The following is a 12,027-nucleotide window of genomic DNA, read 5'->3' as shown; positions in this document are numbered from 1 at the left end:
GGGGATTTTGGTTTTATAAGGAATTGTTTGAGAGGGATTGTATTTTTTATATATATATTCTAATAGAAAGCACATATGTTTTTTTTTTTTTTTTTAAGAGATCCATTTTCTGGATTTGGAGATAGATCCATCTTTTTTAAGCAATTATGTGAGGACAAAGTTTCTTTTGAGATAGACTTGTTAAGATGAACACTCAGATGGCAGAGGCATATTTGAATGACAGCAATAAGCTCGATGGATCCAATTACTCTGATTGGAAATTTAAGTTGCAAACCTTATTGGGGAAAAACGCATCGATGATTGCAAGTGGTGATGAGTTGAAACCGACCCTAGCTACAGGCGGAGCAACCACAACAATCTAGGATTGGGAAAAGAGGGAGAACAAAGAAAAAGTGATGTTAAAATTGTTGGTGAAAGGTCGTATTATCCCTCACATTCGTGAATATAAATCAACAAACGACATGTAGAAAACTCTCAAGGACTTGTACAAGATCAAAACACAAATCCCATGTTGTTTTTGAAAAGAAAAATTCTCTCCATTAAAATGACCGACAATGAATGAGTGGCTACATTCATTATTTCTATTTTCCCAAAATAAAATAAAATAAAAGAAATACACATATTAATATTAATTATATATAGGCGTAGTTTAACTTATAATAAAATGAATTTTTTCACGATTATTTTTTTGGTTAATTAATCAAAATTTGATAAAGCTTTTTAAAAAATTTAGTTTAAATTGTTTGATCTAAATAATTCAAGTGCTCCGGTAGTTTTCAAAGGTAGGTAATCCATTTATACATTCAAGAATATGTTTTATATATATATATATATATATATATATATATATATAAATAATAATGTTTAAATAATCCAAAATACAGTGATTATTCATTATTTTTTATTGAGTAAAAGTCTTTTCACTCCTTCTACATAACCATTAATTATATATATATATATATATTAACACATTCTTATTATAACTTTGAAAGCACTCCTTCTGCATAATCATTAATTATATGTAAAAAAGATTAACACAATCTTATTATAGCATTGAAAGCAATCCCTGTCCATAATCATTAATTATATATAAAATGATAATAGCACAATCTTATTATGCCTTTGAAAGTAGGATATATCAATTATATATAAAAAAATAAAGATTAACATAATCTTATTATAGCTTTGACCGCAAGATATATTGTAATAAGTTAGAAGTTTAATTATTTTTAATTTTATTAAATTTAAAAAAAAAAAAAAAAAATTATAATATCTGTCATAAAAATTGATAATAAAATAAATAGTTGAAAATAAAATAAAATATTTATTTTTTCATTTAAATTTTAAATTTAATTGGTGCTAAATACTAATTTGACAATTTTTATGGGCTATAAAATAGATTTGTCAAATTAAAAAATAATTTTACTATTTATAAAAATTATAAAAACACTTAATGGTACACCTAAGTTTATTATTTATAAAATTTATAAAAAACCTAAATGCTACACCTTCACATTACTGGGACACAATATACCTACTAACACATAAGTAGTATGTCATTTGATGTCGACTCGCATCACTTTCGCCATTGCTTAAAAAAAAAACCTTAGTCTAAGGAGACTATTTTTTGCCATAAAAGTCATGGAAATTCTAATCATATTTTGAGAAAATTTGGCAGGGATTTTTGTAAATATAAGTTACAGTTGTTAAACTTCAAAAATTTAGGTGTTAGAGACATTTTTGATAGTGCTAAATCTATTTCCACCATCAAAAACTTGATTCAAACACTTCCTCTACAAGATTTTTTGAAATGTTTTTTCCCAAATTCTGGCCACTTTTGGTCATCAGGGCAATTCCTCTGCCTCTGTAGACGACTCCTTAAAAATGGCTTTAAGCTTAGAGAAATTTTTGGAGGCACATATTGTTCATTAACGGCAAAAAATATGTGTCCTGCTAATGGCAATTAGAGGAACGTGGTTGTATATACCCAAAATCCAATGGTGTGCATATACAACTCTTAAATGACCATTGTCAAGCTACTTGTTTTCATTAGTTCATTAACTCTATGAATTGACTTTGTATTAAATCATAGTACTATCCAACTTAACGCCTGACATGTCCAGCTATGAAATATATTATGCTGAGTTGGAATTTGTTGACTTGCCATGTATAATCATTATGTGGTAATTTTCAGGAGTTCATTAACTCTATGAATTCATTAACTCTATGAATTGACTTTGTATTAAACCATGGTACTATGCAACTTAACACTTCGACATGTCTAGCTATGAAATATATTATCCTAAATTGGAATTTGGTATGTGGCCATGTAAGAGCATTATATGCTAAGATTAAAACCTAGTCTAAAAAAGCTACAAATTAACCTAGAAAATAATGGAAATTCCAAAAATTAAAAAAATTTCAATGCCCCAAATTTTTTTATAACGTTGAATCTATTTCCATTTTATAACGTTGAATCTATTTCCATCCTAAAAACCAATTTAAAGACTCAACATTTTGATTCTTTAATTTATTTTTTTTAATCCAATTCTAATAAAAATAAACTGCGTTAGACATAAATTTGTTGTGGTATCATTAGACAAGACGAACAAAATAAATATATGCAATGTATTATACCAAGAACAAAATATAAAACAATTCAGCATCGACATGCCTCAACCATCGATCTGAGTGTTATATAATTCACATCAATTACGGGGAGGACAACTCAACATTTAAATATGCAACCGCCTTTTTAATAGATCTTCTGCCAGGTTTATTAATCCGAATTAAATCCGAACCTCTGATATACCTTATGCGGAGTATGGGGTTTCATTAAACTATGAATATTGGGTAAGCATAGTTTCCATTTAAGGATCTGCCAGGTTTATTAATACGAATTAAATCGGAACCTCTGATATACCTTATTGGGTTTTCATTAACCTATGAATATTGGATAAGCATATTTCCATTTAAGATTTGTTGGTATATCTCTTACTTTAATCTCTTCCCTATATATCTAAACAAGGGCAGCAGGAGTCCCTGCCGGATCTAAAATCCTAGAGGGCTGAAATCCAAATCTAAATGTTTATTTGTTTAAAGATAAGTTAAAAAAATGTTTAAAGATAAATTTGATCCTGCATTTATGCCGGCAAGGAGGGCACAATCTTATCAGCTGTATGAAGGTACCTCCATGCAAGAATAATTCAGAATATAAGAAGGTGAAAGCATTAGTTTATGAAATATTACCACATTGTTTCCATGAGATGGAAAAATGTTGATTTTATGCAGTGAAGAAATAGCAAGAAAATCCTTTTACAAGATGGGAAAAATGTGCAAAGCACTAACTTCTTTTCATCAGGGAAAAGAGATTCAATTTTATGCAGTTAAGAAATAGCAAGAAGAGCCTTTTACAGGATGGGAAAAATGGGCAAAGCACTAACTTCTTTTTCATCTGGAAAAAGAGATTCAATGGCAGCCAATATTTTTGGCTTCCACCTTAGATAGTTCATATATAATAGTTTCTCATGCATCCCTAGGCTAAGGGTAGGGTTTTAGCCTTGATATTATTGTTTTACTCTTCAAAATTTTGAGCTTAGAACTTTATATAATAGAGGCTCGTCTCGCTTGTAATAGCTTGTAATAGTTCTCGAAAGTGGTCGTAACTTTGGAGATATATTACTAAACACTTTGTTGAAGTCCTCTAGAAATATATGGGTGTATTATTGTTCATGAAAGATGATTTCCTTAGGAGCTATATTGTTTTTTTTTTTCTCGTTAAAGACTAATTCTATTAAGAGTAATATAGTACAATCAGGATAAGCAAAAACCGGCAAACCGGAAATGATGGATCCATCAACCTCGGTTCCGGAAGAAAGATTCAAACTCATTACTACATCAGATGACTAGAAATCACAGACTGCCTAAATCCCCCATAGGGGCAGAACCTGCAACACATTGTTTTTTCCCTTTCTTTTTGTTGACTTTTGTCCATCCACCCTGAGGGGAATGAGCCAAGACAACTTGAAGACTGGAATTCTCATTCATCGGGAATTCCTTTTCTGATTCCGAGGAGGTCTCATGGATGCGTTTCTGGGCTATAGCTGAGCCATGGGTGTGCCCCATGGTATTCATGGGTGAATCCATTGGTTGAGGCGCCTGGTCCGGTTCTGAATCGCTTTCCCCGTTCTCTGAACTTGGGGAGCTGGAGCTTCGAGCTGGCTGCGGAGTACAGGGAGCCCAACGCTTGGGTTTGGATTTTGCGAAGATTCCCTTTTTCGCTCTTGCTGACAGTGATGGGCATGAGGCCTGTAGATGCCCTGTTAGGTGACAATGGCGGCATCGGAAGGCAGTATTTTCATAATCTAAAAACTGGGTCCACACTGTGTCCCTGATCTTGAGATTGATTTGCTCTGGCAGACCCTTGCTTAAATCTAGCTCTACACAGATTCTGGCGTAAGTGTAGAGGCCTTTCATTTCCCTCTGGTAATCTCCCATTAGAAAACAGCCCAAAGCGTTGCCTATCTGCCTGTATACTTCTGTTGTCCACAGATGTAAAGGGAGATTTGGAAGCCTGATCCATACAGGGGCTTTTGTGATAACTGCAGAAGCTGGGTCAAAGTCTGGGAACCATGGAGTTAGGAAGAGGCCTGCTGTACCCATGAACCAAGGGCCTTCCTCTAAGGCCTTTTCGTAGTGCTCGAGACTGTTGAACAACACTATAAAATATCCCTTTGCACAGAAGTAGATCTTGCAACTGTGTGTCCAGTTATCATAGATCCAGTCCGAAAGATCTTTTGAGCGTGGCCAGAGCCCATTGAATCTGCATATGATGGCCCTTTCTGCAAATTTTTGGGTGTCGTCTGCCAGGTTAGGGTAGGAGATCTCAACAGAGGGAACCTCCTCCACTTTGTCTACCAAAAAAGGCTTGGGAACAGCCTGAACTGGTGGAGCTGTCTTGTCAGGCTTCTTGGCATGGACTGCATCTTTATATGAAAATGATTTAGCTGTGGATGGCTCTCCAGCAGCTCCTCCTCTCAAACGAAGGGTTAAAATAATAGATGCATCTTTCTTAATTCCGTAAAAAGAAATAGGGAACAGATCCTCAAGTTGTTTACCTTCGTGGAGAAGCCGTTGTGCTGCAGAGGGGATCCCCAGCTTGATGTACAGTGTCTGCTTGAGATGCTGCACTAGATCCGTCTGGCTTACCCATAGCAACATAGATTTGCCTGTCAAGATCTTGATTTGTATCTGGAATGATGAAGAGGGTTCCAAACGCGTCCTTCCCCTGCAGATCTGTGGAGAGGGCAGGCATATGCATTGTTTGATTCGCGGTTCCTGGATTCGCCTCATGGGCAACAGAGGCTTATTGATCCCACGCGAATCTGCTGCAAAGGGATCAGTGAATCCTCTATTAAAACGCTGCGTCAGGGTGAACAAAGCCCAGATCTGCGCAGCCGAGGGCAAAGGAATCTCAAGACATCGAGGTTCCAGGCTCAAAATCCCCCACCATGCTTGATCTTCGACCCTGTCATTTAAAAAAATGAACCCTAGCTCGTCAGATCGGGGCCATGCTACCCCAGATCTCTCGGCCAAGAGGTTTGCATGCACGTATGAGCCTGCGGCTCCTGCGTTCCTGCTGTGGCTGTCTTGCAAAGCTGCAGCGGACATACAAATTCTTGTATCTTGCCTGAGTCTCTCGATTCCGTTCGCAGCCATAACGATTCGAGCCCCGTCGGCGGTCGAGGGCATGAAGGCGGCAGAACCAGGGTTCATTCTTGGAGCCGAATGCCGCTTTCCCACCTTTCTGCTAGGGTTTCGTCGCAGATTCTTCGCAAAACCCCACATCAAGGCCTTAGGAGCTATATTGTTGAATGTTGGCGATTTTATATATGAAAACATCTATGTCATAAGGTGATAAGTGAATTCTTACCTTAATGGTAATAGGTATATTTTCCATGAGGAAATAAATGATGTGTGACTTTCGATGTTCTAGTCTCTTTGTTGTTTTGTTCATGAAAGTAATTTGATTGCATATATAATTTTGGAAGTTGTTGCATGGTTTAATTCCTTAGTAAACATTTTGGCAGTTGTTGCAGAGTTTAATTCCTTAATAAAATGCACTCATAATATAAGGTGAAGGAATATCCCTTGTAGAACCCACGCTTGATAAAAATTTTCATTGATTTACAGCCATGTTAGGCTCTCTAGAACATGCAATTTTCAAATCAGTTTGCTCTAATAACATTGTTATAACAATATGCAAACCATAGTGTGAGACTAATGAATAAAGATCTATGAATAGAGACCATTTTATATGGATAAGAAATATCCTTCTCCTTATGCGATTGGTTGATGAGGCAGTGTGAAATAGCCCACACTTGTGGGCACAAGAGGCAATGGGAATATAGCACACCCCTGAGGAATGTAAGATCCCCTAAGGTAATTAACATGTCCACCGCAATGTCTCTCTCTGAGTGTTTCCTCAGTTTTAGAGGTTTAACACAACGGTTGATGAGGCAGTGGTAATGTGCAGATCTAAACACTATGGAGACCTATGAATAAGCATCCTATGAGAATGTCTCATTCATATCCTTTCCTTATGGGATTGTTTTAAGAGGTAGTAGTCAAGTCTATAATTCGTTAATATCCTTCCTGGGCACAATAAGGGGTTTAACTGCTATCGTGTGGAGCCCCGGTTATAAAGACTATTAAGTTTTCCTAATCTTTTTCTCCTTTCATTCAAGTGGCCTAAGAAATGTAAGGGATAAGGAACACGACATACTGTCCACCAGAGCTCAGTCAGGAAGCACTAAAATTTCCCTTTCAAGAATTGCTAAGCTCTTGACTAGTGCATTGGTGGAATGGTCTGTTGTTTGTGATTGACTATTACTTGTAAATGTATTGGCTATGATTTGTAAAAAGAAATGCAAGAGACCATGGATTCCACTAGATTTTCCTACGATTGATTTTGAGCCTCCTAAAGACAAATGTTGCAATCTTTGTATGGTTTGCATCTCTGTAAATTGAATGTTGAATATTATTACTTCAACATACTGTAATGTCATATACAAAATTGAAATTCAAACAAAAAGAAGTGACTCAGACCACTGAGTACTCCCAGAGTCAAATATAAACGTCATCTCCGTTACCCAACATTTTCTGAGTCTCAAAGAAACTCATACAGTTTAGCTTCATTGAGTCAAGCCAAAATTTTCAACATTGCTTGATGTCATGATAGGATTCTTTTCCCAAAGGATGATAATTGCATCCCTTTTAGTAAAATAAACATAAATTTCTTAAAATAATGCACAATGTTAATACCATACATTTAATGACAAAGTAATTAATATTGTATGTGCTTAGATATATACACCTCTAAATTATTCGAATTGTACAATATATGTTATTTGAATCGAACAATAATAATATTATATCCAATAAAAGGTTGAAGACCAAATGAAACCGCCAAAGTGGCAAGTGGCTCCATATCTAAACCATTATTGGCATGCCATCAAAAAAATACTAATAATTCTCAAATATACATGTGCACTAGAAGATTATATAAATCGATATGCACCCGCAACATATAACTCCAATAAGAGGTAAATAATCTAACTACACTAGAACAAATGGAGCTAAATAAAAATATACAAGAAGTTGAGGAGCGACTGGACAAAGTGAAGGGTGAGGAAATAAAGTTCATAGGGCTTGTAGATTCCAGTTTTCTACCATGGAATTCTTTGCAGCATGTGCTAGAGGTTCAGGAAAGAAAGAATGTTATCAACGATTTAGCAAGCCATGTTTCTGATAATGAAAAGAGCATGAACAAACTACCGAACACTGCCAAAGCATCGCGCATTGCCTAAATGACCGAACTTGTTAAATATATTATGACTATTTGTGAAGAACAACAAAAATTAATAATTAAAGCGACCTATACTCATGTAGCGAAAGGACTATTGTTAGTATTGATAGAAAACGCAACACTATTGTCTTTTTTTTATTGCTCCTCACTCCATATGAAATATACAAAAGAGTGGAGACATTGCCCACTGAATAAGAGACGTAATTAGTGTGAATTTATTGTAACTAATTCTGAATAAGAAAAGGTAAGGCACACAATTTTAATTTTGTTATTAGGGCAGTAAGGGAGGAAGTAACTGTTTCCCTAAACATCTCAGGAAAATCAGGAACTTTAAAAATTTGGAATGATCAAGAGAAATAAGAGATATTTGCAACATTGGTTTAATACATGAATTATGTTAGAAAATAAATAATTTATTTTTTCTTAGAAGCTATTGCAACTATCAAAAGCGCTTACACAGTGCCAAGATTTGGAATGTTGATCACAAAGGCATATGAATAAAAGGCTTGCTCGATATACCAAATAGCGAAAATATTGTTTAGGTTACATGCTCTGCAACTTTGCTTTGGTTACATGCTTTGTATACGTAGATACATTTTCTCTCCCTATGGTGGTCCCAACTACCAGTATTTTGGGCATGGGTATGGCCCCATTCACGCTCCTACTACAAGTTTAGCTTGAAATTTGATTCACAATTCCCAAAGTGTGGAACCTGCACTGCAATGCAAAGCATAAAAATCATCTAATTAATTTCACACATAAATAACTTGACCTAAATGAACAAAATTCATCCAAATAATTTCTCACAAATAACTTGACCCAAATTATGAAGCACAAGAAATCTAGCCAGCTTTACTATGTGCACAGTAGTAGAGGAGAAATATATTGATTCTTCCTTAACTAGTGTGAAGCAAACTCTGTCATCGTTTATGTTTTCAACGGCTGCCATAGTTATCTTCATGTATTACAATAAGAACAACCTTAAAATTGTGTTCAGAAGCGAAAGGGGAAGATAATTTTTATATTGAAACCGCCAATGTTTATTTACCTAGCTTTCAGTGAGGGCTGGTATATAGAAGTGCATTCAAGTGGGATCAATCTTGCCGAATAGACAATGTCAAATCCTTTGATCTAAACTGCAAGAAGAATCCACTCCAATCTTTAAGGAATAAAGCTCACCTTGGTTGGTATAACACATTAGAATAACACAGAAAATAAGTGACTATCGTGTCAACATGACTGATTAACACTACACGCACGCTGCCCATGTGTTTGGACGTTAAACAACCATATACTTAACAATCCATATACTAGCAATTGTCCCAAAAAGTACAAAGAGAGGCCGATAGGATTATTAAATTGGAATTGTTGAATTTTTTTAAAAGAGTTAATTGGTTTGTGGAAAACCCTGTTTTCTTGGACTGGATCATTGTGCAATTACTTTTCTTTGGATGTTTTGTTTATATCTATATTACAAAGAACACATTGAATGTCTTATTTCATTTTAGAGTAAGTTAATTACCCAAAATCAAGAAACCTTTATAGATGGCCAAGCATATACGAAGAATACATCTCATTCATATGCAATACCAAATCCATCTTTTCTTTTCTCTGAGTAAAATTTCAAAAGCATGAACTATGTGGTGTCTAGTTCCAAGGCACATTTTCCATTTGGTAGCCATAACTCAAAAAAGTTATAGCGAAAATGCCACGATGACCTGTCACCTATTTTGAGTGTAATTCAGGAGTCTGCACAAAGACCAACTTCCTTAGATCATATCTCCGAAAATATCGCGCGAAAATCTCTGAAATTCGGACCCAAGGTTCAGCGCGATTTCGTCTCAAATGGCTTTTTTTGCGACTTCTGAAACATCACAGAAAAAAAATTATAGCGAAAATGCCACGATGACCTGTTTGGAGCAGCGAAACCCTAGAATCCAAAGCTCCGATACAAAATGTTATGAAACCAGCTCAAGAAAAGATAGAAAAGAAAGATCAACGCCTTAGAATTCAGCCTCTTCGAGGGGGCAACCTCCTTTACATTACATAAATGAACAATTCTTGGATGATACAAATGAAAATACCTCCTTTCTATATATAGGAGTCTAAGTGGTCCCAATACAATCAAAGCCTACATAACAATAATATTGTAGGGCACAACAATAACAATAGTGGGCTTCTATGTGGCACAATAGTAACAATATGGGCACTACATGGGTACATCAATATAATAAGTGGGTTGTACTAATAACAATAAGGGGTTACACTAGTAGTATAGGGGCCTAACATGTTTGCTAAATCCAACTGTTAAAGGGACCCGCGAAGTTTTTGGGAAAACATTTTCTCTTAACATCTTTATTTAACTTTTTATCTCATAACAAAATATACTTCTTTAAAACACTTCTATTAAATTTTGTAAATACAAAACTAAAATTGTAAAATAAATAAATATTCATTTATTTATTTATTTTAATGATGTGAATAACCGCCATCATTATTAAAAAAAATAAAAAACAAAAATTATATAAAACTTTACGCTTATGATAAATGAAAATAGTTATAATGATTCACTGGTAAAATTCAGCGTAATCGATTAAATCATCCTCTACTTAAATAGAAAGGGAACGAAGCACATATTAGAATACCACGAAATTAAATTAAAGTCATTTTATTGTTTTGAAACCACACATTTTAGATATAAAGACAGGATCAAATAGCGCTCAATTTCAATTTTTTTCCCTTCCGAATTTAAATAACTTCCAATTTATATGAATAATTTTGTATAAATTCAACTAAAACATTTATAAACTCAGCTCAAACATCATGCGTCATACGAGTGATAAACATGTGTGAGAAGGTTCACCATCATGCAGTTATTTACCGATACGGTTCCCCTTCAAACCTTCTAGGAAGCTCTCAATGTTTATATCCGCAGATCCTCCTCTTCGCACCACAGTCCTCGCATTGTCTCTTAGAGCCTCGACATTTTTATCTACCTCCGTCCCTTCGTCACTGAACAATTTTCTGATAGTTCTGGATATCTCTTTCTTTAGTATCAGTCCTTTCCCACCACTCAATCTGTACCCAATTTTCCATTCATTGACCATGAGCTTGCTATTGGTGAATTGATCCGCCCAAAATGGAAGCCCTACTGTGGGAACTCCACCAGCTATGCTTTCAAGCATTGAGTTCCATCCGCAATGAGTAACGAATCCCGCAACAGACAGATGGGATAACACTTGCAGCTGATTGCACCATGGAACAACGAGCCCCTGCCCTTTTATCTCATCCAGAAAACCGTGGGGTAAGCTGTCTGAGACTGTTGAAGAGACTATGTCTGGACGAAGAGCCCAGAGGAACAACTGCCCGCTGTCCTTCAAAACCATCGCTATTTCCTCCAGCTGAGCTTTAGTCACATGAACCATACTCCCAAAGGAAACGTATAGAACCGAACGATTAGGCTTTGCATCCAGCCACTCGGAACAGTCACATTCTGTCCAAATGCTCGTTCCAACTCTCATGTCCTTGGAATGTTCACCGTTCAAAAAACCAGAGGGAAGCAACGGACCAACATGCAGTACCGGAGGGTTCAAATTCACTTCCTTTCTTTCGAGATCGTCAAAAGAATTGCCAAGAACAAACTGCGCACAGAACAAACCACAATAGCGAGCAGAACCCATTAGAGAATTTCAGGGTATCCAGCGAAGAGCGAACCCAATTAGAATTATGGGTATCCATACCAGTGTAAGGAATAAACTATTGGTAAGAATCGATATATTGAGTTGGAATCAACCCGAGAGTCGAACAGCCAAAACTTTTGGTGAAATCCTGAGCCTTCTGACTCCCAGAACCCGCGTGTAGGTGAAACAATACCCCTGCAGTCCAAAAACATGAATTCAGTTACCATTTGTAGAAAGAAATAGAGAAAAAAAAATTATTTAACAACTCTTATCTAGAGAACAAAAACACGTGTTTATGACAATTTGAAGGAAAATAAGCACCTGTCGGGTAATGGCCTGCAGATCGAGCCGAGATTTCTATCGTAGGAGAAGATGGAAGCTGACATAGGTTGAGGGGCCAGTGTAGAACCCCTCGAACAACAACAAAATTATGGGTCTCAGCGGAATATAGTGAGCTCAACATAAATGCAAAACTGCGCC

At 35.9% G+C, this 12,027-nt stretch overlaps 1 pseudogene; it reads right to left on the bottom strand.

The window, feature by feature from the left end:
* Positions 1–10,740: 10,740 nt before the first annotated feature.
* Positions 10,741–11,547, bottom strand: LOC149244065 (UDP-glycosyltransferase 86A1 pseudogene; annotated as a pseudogene).
* Between the last annotated feature and the right edge of the window lie 480 nt (positions 11,548–12,027).

The sequence above is a fragment of the Pinus tabuliformis genome, chromosome 8 (assembly GCF_031772625.1).
Source record: "Pinus tabuliformis cultivar Carrire ecotype Pingquan chromosome 8, CPIR1, whole genome shotgun sequence".
NCBI classification, from domain to species: Eukaryota; Viridiplantae; Streptophyta; class Pinopsida; order Pinales; family Pinaceae; genus Pinus; species Pinus tabuliformis.
This window is presented reverse-complemented; position numbering and strand designations above follow the sequence as displayed.